The sequence below is a fragment of the Sus scrofa genome, chromosome 4 (assembly GCF_054392235.1).
Source record: "Sus scrofa isolate SSC_HxYL_T2T_F1_AM1 chromosome 4, Sscrofa_HxYL_maternal_Yorkshire_Landrace_v2.0, whole genome shotgun sequence".
Taxonomy (NCBI): domain Eukaryota; kingdom Metazoa; phylum Chordata; class Mammalia; order Artiodactyla; family Suidae; genus Sus; species Sus scrofa.
This window is the reverse complement of record NC_139386.1, coordinates 106,304,255-106,316,388: the sequence shown is the minus strand read 5'-3', so window position 1 is coordinate 106,316,388 and position 12,134 is coordinate 106,304,255. Positions and strand designations below refer to the sequence as shown.

At 47.9% G+C, this 12,134-nt stretch overlaps 1 protein-coding gene across 3 annotated transcripts in view; it reads left to right on the top strand.

Moving 5' to 3' along the window:
* The first annotated feature begins 1,972 nt into the window (after positions 1-1,972).
* Positions 1,973-12,134, top strand: part of LOC146404160 (NBPF family member NBPF6-like) — a 41,860-nt gene continuing 31,698 nt past the window's right edge. For 2 of the 3 annotated variants that reach the window (XM_085023385.1, XM_085023389.1), the window contains exon 1: positions 1,973-2,318. The gene's annotated coding sequence lies outside the window, so the exon portion shown is untranslated. Of the gene's footprint in view, positions 2,319-3,305; positions 3,524-12,134 lie in introns of those variants that run through there. The other variant, XM_085023390.1, reaches the window with a different exon arrangement.

The window sequence follows — 12,134 nt, the reverse complement described above, 5'->3', positions numbered from 1 at the left end:
GGTTTTTCTGTGATATTTGCAGCCCTTTGACATCAGGGCCTGGATCCAGCAACTGATGATGTGGAGCAAAATGGTGACATTCCATGGTGCTACAGTCTCACCTGGAACACTTGCCTAAAGAGAAACTTCCCGAAATCCTAAACACTCTTGAGTTACGTAGGGGGACCATCTGTAAAGAAGTCGGCAGCTTAATGAGCCAACTGCCAAGCCCCTTCTCTGGTCACCAATTAGCTTCTTTTATTTCTGTATTTTCCCCTGTGTGACTAGGAACTCAAAGTTGGACACACACGGAAGTATTCCAATCCATTGCCCTATCTTCCTTACCGATACTCCAATCATCCTCCCTTTCATCGGTGAATGTGACTCTCAGCTGGTTCCTTCACCCTTTGGATAAGATCCTAACAGTCTTTGAGCCCTTTCCTGATAGCAGTGTAACAAGGTGCTCCTGTGTCCTCTTGAGTATTTCCTGCCCCTGACTTGGACTCAGTCATTTCTCAAAGATGCTCTGGGTTCCTTTCGTGCAAAACACGATTCCCAGGTCAACTTGTGGAACCTAGAGCTACTCATTGGAATTGGTTTCTCTCTAGGCCTTTCCCGTGGAAGGAGCTAGGAAACACATTTTCATAATTGTATGGACTCGTGTATTGACATATATTCCCAAGCATGCACCATTCACGTTCAGAACAACAGGCTTGTTATGGAAGTTTACATGCCTTCTGAATCGGGTTTCTCTGATACCCGCTTTTCTGTTGTTAAGGACACTGGGAGTAAGGGGAACACAGTATCCCACAGTCTCCTTTGCCTTTTCCCACATTACAGGGACAAAAGCCTAAAGAGATACCAAAAATCCCACTAACAACACAATAGAGGAGAGCAGTTTGGGGCTTTGTCAGTGTCTTGGGGAACAGGGACACGCTTGTGTTTTAGTTGCTTTACCACAGGTATAGCTCTTGTCCATCTGGTTGTTTCGCAAAAGAGACAAGCATGTTCCCTTGTTACACGATGTTTTCAAAGTCTAGAGGCCTGTATTTAACAATTTAATTTCATAGTGATTTTTTCTTTAATGTAGGAGTTCCCATTGTGATTCAGCAGTAATGAACACAAGTGGTATCCAAAGGAATCAGGTTCACTCCCTGGCTCCACTCAGTGGGCTGATGTTCCTGGGTGCTGGTGAGTTGAGGTGTAGGTGGCAGAGGTGGCTGGGATCTGGTGATGATGTGGCTGTGGAGTATGATGGCAGCTGTTACCACAATTTGACTCCCAGCATGGGAAGTTCCATAAGTGGCCCTCCAAAGAAAACCAAAACCAACCGACCAACAAACAAAAGTAGTCTGGACGGGCCAACCAGAAGCTGTAGGCAGTCATCCAGCCTCAGCAGGACTATCTCAGCCCCTCACATGACCATTTACTCACAGGGACAACCTTGCAAGTACTAGAGTCCTGGTGAAACCCCCTTTTGGTTCAGTCTCTGCTGTTAAGCCCTGGGACACAGGGGGACCTGACTACAGGTGGCACTGGCTCCACTGCTGCAGCCCAGGCCGGTTCCAGGACAGCGACCAGCAGAGCTGCCTGGGTCCAGCCTGGAAGCCGCGAGCTTCCCCCGCCCACCCTGCCTCCCTGGTCCCCTCAGTCTTCCTGGCTCATCCAGGAGGCTGGGGTCTGGGACCCCGACTCCAGACAGGACCTGGAGCCTGGGGATGCCCTTGCCCACGCAGCCTGCCTCTCTCAGGTGTCAGTTCGCCTTGGGGACTGAGGCCATGCTGCGCTGTAAAAGACGCCGCCCAAAGGGCCAGGTCCCACGCAGAGTCGCCCTCGGACCCCTGCATTCAGAGTCCAGAGGGCGCAGCATGACACGAGCGCACCGCCAGGGGTCGCCCCTCCCGCCGCTGAGGCAGGCCGCGCACAGCCCCGCGGGCGCAGGCCCCGCCTCCCGCCAGGCGTGCTTCCTCAGCCGCCCGCCGCGCGCTTCCTCAGCCGCCCGCCCGCCGCGCGCTTCCTCAGCCGCCCGCCCGCCGCGGGCTTCCTCAGCCGCCCGCCCGCCGCGCGCTTCCTCAGCCGCCCGCCCGCCGCGCGCTTCCTCAGCCGCCCGCCCGCCGCGCGCTTCCTCAGCCGCCCGCGACGTCAGGAGGCCCCGACTCGCCTGCCCGCGGCCTCCCTTTGGTTTGTACCTCCTCACGGAGGCGATGAAATCCGTTTGGGGTCAGCGACAGGGCAGCGCTTTCGGGCCTCCCGCAAGTCCACCTCCTCTGCCGGCGTCTGTCGAGTGTTCTGCGCTGAAGGAGCTTTTCCTGCCAGAAAACCAAGTTCCTGTCCTCTTTGTAAGTGTCCCTCATGGCGCTGCCCTGGCAGCTCTGAGCATCCGGAGAAGCGCCCTTGGGACTTCCCGGGATGTCTTCTCCCTGGGACCGCGGGGCCAAGGGTCGAGGGGCAGGGCACTGAGGGCTTCCCTGGGTGACACAGATTTGGAACCGAAGCGGCCTCCGTGTGCCCACAGGTGGCAGCGCGAGCACCCAGGCGGCTGGCGCCCTGCGGGGTGTGAGCAGGGGACTGAGTTTCTTCTGGGCTTTTCCCTCCCTCAGCGTCCTCCTCCTATTCAGCTTTCCGGGTTCAGCAGGTCCTCGCCCACCCGGGTGCCCAAGACGGAGGCGGCCGCTGGGTCTGGGTGGGGAGCTCAGTGTGTGGTGGCACGGGGTGCCTTCTAGATGTTTCCAGGGGCAGGAGGCTTCTAGGGTTCAGGGGCCCGCATTGAAGGCCTTGGACAGCGTCCCTTGCTGAGTTGGGTGAAGCCAAAGGGAGATGTGCAGGGCAGAGGGGCAAATGGCTGCGTTCAGGCCCAGAGGCTGGGCGGTCCGCAGAGCAGGGGCTTCCTGGGAGGCGAGGAGCAGGCGGCCAGGGCCATGGGCCCCTGGTGGGGGCGCGGTGGGGGGGGAATGGGGTGTCCCTCACTGGGGTCGGTGCCCACAGGGCCCCAGCGTCCAGCCTGAGCGTGTCCAGTGTGTGGGGTCTGGATGAGTTTTCAGCAGAGGAGGGAGGGGCTGGGCGGCGGGTTCTCAGAGCCTGGCAGCAGCATAAGATCGTGTCATCCTGCTCTGTGGGTCCAGTAGGGAGCCTGACTGTTCATTGGTGAAGGCTGGTGTCCAAGCCCCCATGGCACTTGGAAGTTCTAGTCCTGCTTGAACTCATTTTCAGGCTTGTGGTTGTCAGCATTTCCCAGAGCCTCCTGAGCTGCGTTTATGGTTGGGGCAGCGACCCTGTCCTGGAGCTCTCAGGGCCTGTCCTCACTGTCCTCTGCTCTGTGCACACAGGGGGGCATATGTGGAATGTCGTCCTCCTGGAGAGTCACCGGGTCAGGCTGTGCCGGGGTTTCCACCCCCGGTCACCACATGGCCCTGGTCTCTGTGCACTTTCTGGCGCGCCCAGTCCACCTTGGCTTAGCTGACTCTTCATCTGGATTCTGGGGAACTGCCAGGCGGCCAGAGGCTGAGGGCACAAGCATGGGAATCATCCACTGGTCAGCCTCCAGGTGGGTGCACGGCAACGTTCAGTAGCAGCTCCCCAATTACAGGATGCCACCAACACTTTGATTTCACAGTGTTTTTTTTTTTTTTTTTAATTAAGGCTATTACTTCTTAGAAGAGTTGAGATGTATGGGTTGCCTCAGAGGATAGTAGAGTTCTCTCACAGCTGTGCTCTGTTCTCCCTCACAGGATTTCTTCCTTCTTTGGATCTTGCCCGAGGATGGTACAGAGGAGGGGGCTATCCCATGGACAGGAAAGGGATGTTCCCCCAATGAGGCTTATCCATCCCCCTCTAGATGCACTGAACCCTGGGATTTCTCCACAGGGTGTAGAGTCGAATGCACAGTTTGTGGTAGAGGAGGACTGTGTTTGTGCTTCTCCCCGACAACTCATGGTCAATCTCAGACCATTTGGATATATTCAGTAGTTTGGGTAAACTCTTGGGGGGCATTTCGTAGATGCATTTTCTGAGAAGGGAAACCTTCTTGTTCCCCTTCTTAGTGGCTTTGGCGGGGTAGGGGGAAGCTATATTCCTTTCATGCGCCAGACTGAATTGTCACCCATCAGGGTTTCAGTAGTTCAAGGCCCTAATCAACCCACCAAGGCCACTTTCTTTCAGCTCAGTCCCAGTCCCCATGTTACTGTGGGAAGGAGTGTCCCCCAGTCACTCTCTCCTGCAGAAACTCCACCAGAGATCTGGGACTCAGGGAACCTGTGTGGCCAGGTGACGGCCTCTCCCAGCCCAACGAGAACGCAAGTACCTGGTATCTCCCCTGGCTTCCCCTACTTTACTTTCTCTTCTGTGATACTCAGGGCAGTGCTCCCAACTCACACAAGGTACCATCTAGCGCTGTGTCCCCTTCTTAGCAACTAAGGCGCAGGAGCATTTTGTACCCAGAAGAGGTGAAAACCTGGGGAGGGTCAACTTTCTGGGGTCTGTTTTGGAGCAACAGAGTGAGGTTCCTGAGAGAAGGTCTGTGAGTCGTTGCCCCTCCTTGGGTCCCTGGGTTGGAGCAGAAACATCTGCTGTCTCTTCCTGGCTCCCCAGGCAGATCATGAGCTTGGGGTCAGTGTTTCCTCAGAGCCATCGCACAAAAGCCAAGCCTTCCAATTGGGCCACTTTGTGGTCATGCTCTCCCTTCCTTTGCAGGAGCCTTTGGGGACTAGAAACAACCAAGGGTGTCCTGCTTTTAAAGAGGCATGTTGAGTCATCAAGGACCGGTTTATAGCACAGACCACAAAGGAATATCCTTTCAGCCTTTTGGAAGGGAGCTATGGGGTCTGCAGTCCCCAACCTAGAGTCATGCCAAAAATGTCCTTAGTACTAGTATGTTGCTTTTAAAATACAAGGTTTGTGGGGTTTTGTGGTTTTTTAGTTTTTATTTTTGAAGTATAGTTGATGTACAGAATGATAAAAAGATTTGCAATATACAGAATCACAATTTGAAAACTATATTCCATTGATACTTATAAAATATTGGATATATTCTCCATGTCGTACAATAAATGTTTGTCCCTTACTTTATACATAATAGTTTCTAGGTCTTAATCTGTCTCCCTGTATTGCCCCCGCCCCCTTCCCTCTCCTCACTGGTAACCACTAGTTGATTCTGTGTATCTGGGAGTCTCATTCTTTTTTCTTATATGCAGTAGTTTGTTGTTGATATTTTTCAGTTCCACGTATTACTGATATCACACAGTATTTGTCTGTCTGAGTTAGGTTATGTAGCATAATACCCCCTGTGTCCATCCATGCTGTTGCCAATGGCACAGGTCATTGTGTTTTATGGCTGAGCAGTATGCCATTGTGTATGTATACCTCCTGTTTGTTATCCATTCATCTGTGGATGGACACTTAGGTTGCTTTGATAACTTGGCTATTGTAAATAAAGCTGCCAGGAGCCCTGGGATGTGAGTATCTTTGTGAAAGGGTGGTTTTGGTGTATTTTGGATGCCTCCCCACCAGTAGAATTGCTGGTCTTCTGGTAGCTCAGTTTGTAGTATTTGTAGAAACCGCAAAAATGATTGCCACGGTGGCTACATCAACTTCTCTTCACTTCAGCGTTGTAAAAGTGTTCCCTTTTCTCCACATCCTTGCCAGCATTTGTTCTTTGTGTTCTTTCTGCTGACAGCCATTCTGACAGGTGTGAGTTGATACCTCTGGTGCTTTTAATTTGCCTTGCCCTAATGATGAGTGATGTTGAGCCTTTTTTCCATGTGCTTGTGAGGCCATGTGCTTGTCCTCTCTGGAAGAATGTCGGTTGAGGTCTTGTGCCAAGTTTGAATTGGGTTGTTTTTCTATTGGTCTTGAGTTGTGGGAGCTGTGTATATATTTTGGCTGTTGCTCAATTGACCCTCATTGATCAAGTTGTAAGGTTTTCCTTGTTTGACATTTTCCACCCTGGTTGTGGCTTTGTTCTTTATTTTTTAGGAACCTCTTTTCAGGATCTTGAGAGTGATTTTCTGGTTGTGATTTTTAAAAGGGGGTGCCACACAAATACAGAGTAATAGAAGCTGGATTGATTCTCCCCCTGGGAAACAACAAAACCAAACAACAGCCATAAACTGGAAAAAATCGATGAAGCAAAGATTTTCAGGAAACTGGGCATCAGGCAATAAAGGTAGTGAGTGATCCCTGAGAGATGAAAATCAGACTGGTGAGCCCCACCGTTGCTCCAGTGTACCACCTGGAGAGAGTTTGCAATGCAGGCAGGGGAGGGGAAACTGAAAGGAAGGCCTGTGGGCCTCACTGAGTTGCTCCTCATCCTCGTCTTCCCTCACGTCCAGTGGAACCCATTGGTGTCTGCTGCTGTTGCTCTACCTGTAGACACGCAGGCTGAGCTGGGAGGAGTCCTCTTTAAACTTCCTTCAGTAAGGAATGGGGGTGCTCGCTTTGTATCCATCCAAGGCAGTTAGCACAGTGCTCTACCCCCAGGGGCTCCGTAAATGCATCCCTGGACCTCCACACATGTAGACTCCAAGTTATCTAGATGAGCAGAGATGTTGGATTTTATAGCACATGATCGGAGAGAGGAGTGAACCAAGGGTTGGTAGGGCATTCTGTTTCTAAGAGAACTGAGGACACGTCAACCACTTCAAAGCTGGAATTGTACTGCCAGACCCTTGTGTGTCCTCCTTGCAAACTTGAATGGTGCTTTGCCCCTTTTTCACTTTAGAAAAAGGATCTGAAATTTAAGGATAAAAGACCAAGTTCTACAATTCTAGGAATATGGCTGATATTTAAATTCTTTTTAAAGAGGCGAGAGGATTTGACTGTGGGAGTCATTTAAGTTGTCGGAGAGAAAGCTGATCACCCCTGATCATCATGACAAGGATGAACATCTAAGGCTTATGAAACTTGCGTCTTCATGTCTCCACTGACCAGGACATCGACAGTCGAGACAGATGTTAGCAGTTTCCTGGGCAGACCTTGATGGTATTGACTTCTTTGTGGCAGCCTGGTTCCCAGGGGTTTCTTGTATCGTGAGAGGCTGCAGTCTGGCTGAGAACCAGGGTTTGGGGGCCAGGACAGGTCACCAGCTGAGTTGGGTCACCAGGCTCAGGACCAATCCTGAGGTCATTTCTAGGCAGCATGGGCCCCTTCCTCCAATGGATCCACTCCGACTTCCCTTCTCATGATCTCCTGTCCTGGACTGAGAGCTCCGTGAACGTTGGATGACTCTTTTACGCAGCCTGTATTGATGACCCCTGGTACTGAGGCAAGCACCGAGGAGGCTGCCCGGGACACTTGCTCACTGCCTGCATAAAAGAGGTTCCAGGTCTCCAGTCATTTCAACTATATTCCTGTCCAGATGTCCCGTCAGAGATGCTCTGCTTCCTCTTGGGATGTAGCAAATCCTCTTCATTAAAGAGGAGTCTGCCCACCACTCTCCTTACCCCACGACACTGACGTGAGGTGACTGATGAAGGCACCCCTGTCCTCAGGGATTCCCCTCCGTGGTTCAGTGTCACTAGGAAGAAATGTCCTCAGGCTACCCTCCCATCCTCTGGCTGCCACAACAGTCTAGCAGAGAGGAACCACCACATTTTGTGGAAATTCTCCACTTGTATTCTTCTTCCCACAGCGTTGATTTCCTCAGGTCAGTCTTACTGCTGTCTGAACTCCAGCTTCTGAACACAGCCCAAGGAAAACTAATCCCTGACCAATGTTTAAGGGAGATTGTGTGGAAAGCCTGTCAAAGTGAAAATACGGAAGACTGTTATTATTGTCTCAGCTTCAGATGGAAGGGTCCCCTTATCCTGGCCCCTCCTGACCTGAGGGCAGAAGTGATTTAGGAAAGAAGGAGCCCCTACAGGCCTTCTCCAGCCATCATCCATCCCTCTCATCTCACCCTTCCTTGGAGAGCACCCACTGTGAGCGCAGATACAAGGTGGAAACCGAAAGATGCCATCCTCCTGCTCTCAGGGTTGGTGCTTCCCTGCAGTATCAACCACACGCCAGTGACTTCTTGGAAGTGGTATGAAAAATACCCTTCAGCATATATGCCATATGTCAACACATCACTACAAAGCTTAGTAAACACCTGTGAGTCCTTGGCAGATGTTGCTGTGTGGGGGAAAGCCCATTTTCCATGTCCACTCCTCTGTTGATGGCCGTTTCAGGTGTTTCCATGTCTTGGCTATTGCAAAGAGTGCTGCAGTTTACATTGGAGTACGTGTATCTTTTCGAGGCATGGTTTTCTCTGGATAGATGCCCAGGAGTGGGATTGCTGGATCAAATGGTAGTTCTATTTTTAGTTTTCGGAGGCATCTCCCTACTGTTTTCCACAGGGGTTGCACCAATTTTCAATCCCACCAAGAGTGTACTAGGGTTCCTTTTTCTCCACCCCATCTCCAGCACTTACTGTTTGTAGACGTTTTGATGATGGCCATCTGGCTGGTGTAAGGTGGTACCTCATCGTGGTTTTGATTTGCATTTCTCTAACAATGAGTGATGTTGAACATCTTTTCACGTGTTTCTCAGCCATCTATATGTCTTCTTTGGAGAACTGTCTGTTTAGATCTTCTGCCCATTTTTGGATGGGGTTGTTTGGTTTTTTTGGTATGGAGCTGCAGAAGGTGTTTCTAAATTTTGGAGATTAATCCCTCGTCAATCGATTCACTTGCAAGATTTTCTCCCATTCTGTGGGTTGTCTTTTCGTGTTGTTTAGGTTTTCCTTTGCTGTGCAGAAACTTTGAAGTTTGATTAGGTCCCATTAGCTTCTTTTTGTCTTTATTCTCATTACTCTAAGAGGTGGATCTGAGAAGATGTTGCTGTCGTTTATGTCGGAGAGTGTTTGGCCTATGTTTTCCTCAAAGAAGTTTATAGTGTCTGGTCTTATACCTAGGTCTTTCATCCATGCTGAGTTTATTGTTGTGTGTGGTGTTAGGGAGTGTTTTAACTTCATTCTTTTCCAAGTGTCTGTCCAGGTTTTCCAGCAGCATTTATTGACCAGGCTGTCCTTTCTCCATTGTATATCCTTGCCTCCTTTGCCATAGATGAGGTGGCTGTAGGTGCGTGGGTTTAATTCTGGACTTTCTGTCCTGTTCCACTGATCTCTGTGTCTCTCATTGTGCCAGGACCATACAGTTTTGATGAGTGTTGCTTTGTGGTATAGTCTGACGTCCGGGAGCCTGATTCCTCTGGTTCCATTTTTCTTTTTCAGGATGTCTTTGGCTATTCTGGGTCTTTTGTGCGTCCAAACAAACAGACTTGAAAATATTTTGTTTGGGTTCTGTGAAAAATGTCCTTGGTACTTTGATAGGGATTGCACTGACTCTGTAGATTGCCTTGGGTTGTATAGTCATTTTTGATAATATTGACTCTTCCAGTGCAAGAGCCTGGTATGTCTTTCCATCTGTTTGTGTCATCTTTGATTTCTTCCATCAGAGTCTTATGGTTTTCAGAGTACAGGTCAGGTCTTTTGTCTCTTTAGGTAGGTTTACTCCTGGGTATTTTATTCCTTTGGATGCGACGGTAAATGGAATTGCTTCCCTAATTCCTCTTTCTGATCTTTCATTGTTAGTGTATGGAAATGCCATCAATTTATGTGTATTAATTGTGTATCCTGCGAGTTTGCCAAATTCCTGGATGAGCTCTAACAGTTTTCTGGTAGAGTCTTTAGGATTTTGTAGGTAATGTATCATGTCCTCGGCAAATAGTGATAGTTTTATGTCTTCCTTTCCAATTTGGATTCCTTGTATTTCTTTCACCCCTCTGATTGCTGTGGCTAGGACTTGTAACACTATGTTGAAGAGTAGTGGTGAGAGCAGACATCCTTGTCTTGTTCCTGATCTTGGCAGGAATTCTTTCAGCTTTTCGCCATTAAGAATGATGTTCGCTGTGGGTTTGTCACGTATGACCTTTCTGATGTTGAGGTAGATTCCCACCATGCCCACTTTCCGAAGGGTTTTTATTAGAAATGGGTGTTGGGTTTTGTCCAAGGCTTTTTCTGCGTCTATTGAGAGGATCATATGGTTTTTATTCTTCAGTTTGTTAATGGGGTGTATCACACTGATGGATTTGTGGATATTGAGGAACCCTTGCATCCCTGGGATGAATCCCTTTTCATCATGATGTACAATCCTTTTAGTGTATTGTTGGATGCGGTTTGGTAGGATTTTGGTGAGGATTTTTGCATCGATGTTCATCAGTGAAATTGGCCTGTAGTTTTCTTTTTTGTGGTATCTTTGTGTGGTTTTGGTGTCAGGGAGATGGTGGCCTCATCGGAAGAGTTTGGGAGTATCCCTTCGTCTGTGGTTTTTTTGCAATAGTTTCATAAGGATAGGTGGTAGCTCTTCTCTAAATGTTTGATAGAGTTTGATGTGAAGCCATCTGGTGCTGGACTTCTGTTTGTTGGAAGTTTTTTAATCACAGTTTCAATTTCAGTTCTTGCGATTGGTCCATTCATCTTTTCTATTTCATCTTGGTTTAGTCTTGGAAGATGGTACTTTTCTAAGAATTTGTCCATTTCTTCTAGGTTTTCCATTTTATTGGCATATGGTTGCGTATCGTAGTCTCTTATGATCCTTTGTATTTCTGTGATGTCCGTTGTTACTTCTCCTTTTTCATTTCTAATTTTATTGATTTGAGTCCCCTCTCTTTTTTGCTTGCTAAGTCTGGCTAGGGGTTTATCAATTTTGTTGATCTTTTCAAAGAACCAGCTTTTCGTTTCATTGATCTTTTCTGTGGTTTTCTTTGTTTCTATTTCATTTGATTTCTGCTCTGATCTTTATGATTTCTTTCCTTCTACTAACTTTAGGACTTGTCTGTTCTTCTCTCTCGAGCTGCTTTAGATGTAAAGATAGCTTGTTGATTTGAGCTTGTTCTTGTTTCCTGAGGTGGGCTTGTGTTGCTATAAACGTTCCGCTTAGAATGGCTTTTGCTTCATCCCATAGGTGTTGGAGTGTCGTATCTTCATTGTCATTTCCTGCCAGGTATCTTTTAATTTCCTCTTTGATTTCTTCAGTGATCCATTGGTTGTTTAGAAGCAGGTTGTTTAGTCTCCACGTGTTTGTGTTTTTTGCAGTTTTTTTCTTGTTGTTGATTTCCAGTTGTATGGCGTTGTGGTCGGAAAAGATGCTTGATATGATTTCGGTTTTCTTAAAGTTACCGAGGTTGGATTTGTAGCCCAGGATGTGCTCAATCTTAGAGAATGTTCCATGTGCACTTGAGAAGAAAGTGTAGTCTGTTGCTTTTGGATGGAATGTGCTATAAATATCGATTAAGTCCCTCTGGTTTAATGCATCATTCAGGGCCCGTGTTTGCTTATTGATTTTCTGTCTGGTTGATCTGTCCATTGCTGTAAGTGGGGTGTTAAAGTCCCCCACTATTATTGTGTTATTGTTGATTTCTCCTTTTAAGGTTGTTAGCAGTTGCCTTGTATATTGTGGTGAACCTGTGTTGGGTGCGTAGATATTTAAAGTTGTTATATCATCGTCTTGGATTGATCCCTTGATCATTAGGTAGTGACCTTCCCTGTCCCTTAAAATATTTTTCGTTGTAAAGTCTATTTGGTCTGCTATGAGTATTGCTACTCCAGCTTTCTTTTGATCCCCGTTTGCGTGAAATATTTTCTTCCATCCTCTCACTTTCAGTTTGTATGAGTCCCTAGAAGTGAAGTGGGTCTCTTGAAGACAGCATATATATGGGTCTTGTTTTTGTATCCATTCAGCCAGTCTGTGTCTTTTGGTTGGGGCGTTTAGACCAGTAACATTTAAGGTAATCATTGATATGTATGTTGTTATTGCCATTTTACTAATTGCTTTGGATTTGTTTTTGCTGCTCTTTTTTTCTTTCCTTCTTCTCTTGTTCTTTTCTGCCTAGAGAAATTCCTTTAGTATTTGTGGTAAGGCTGGTTTAGTGTTGCTGAATTCTCTCAGCTTTTGCTTATCTGTGAAGGTTTTGATTTCTCCTTCAAATCTGAATGAGAGCCTGGTGGGTAGAGTAATCTTGGTTGGAGGATTTTTTCCTTTCATCACGTTGAGTATATCATGCCACTCCCTTCTGGCCTTCAGAGTTTCTGCTGAAAAATCTGCCCGTAACCTTATTGGGGTTCCCTTGTATGTGATTTGTTTCTTTTCCCTAGCTGCTTTGAAGATTTTCTCTTTGTCTTT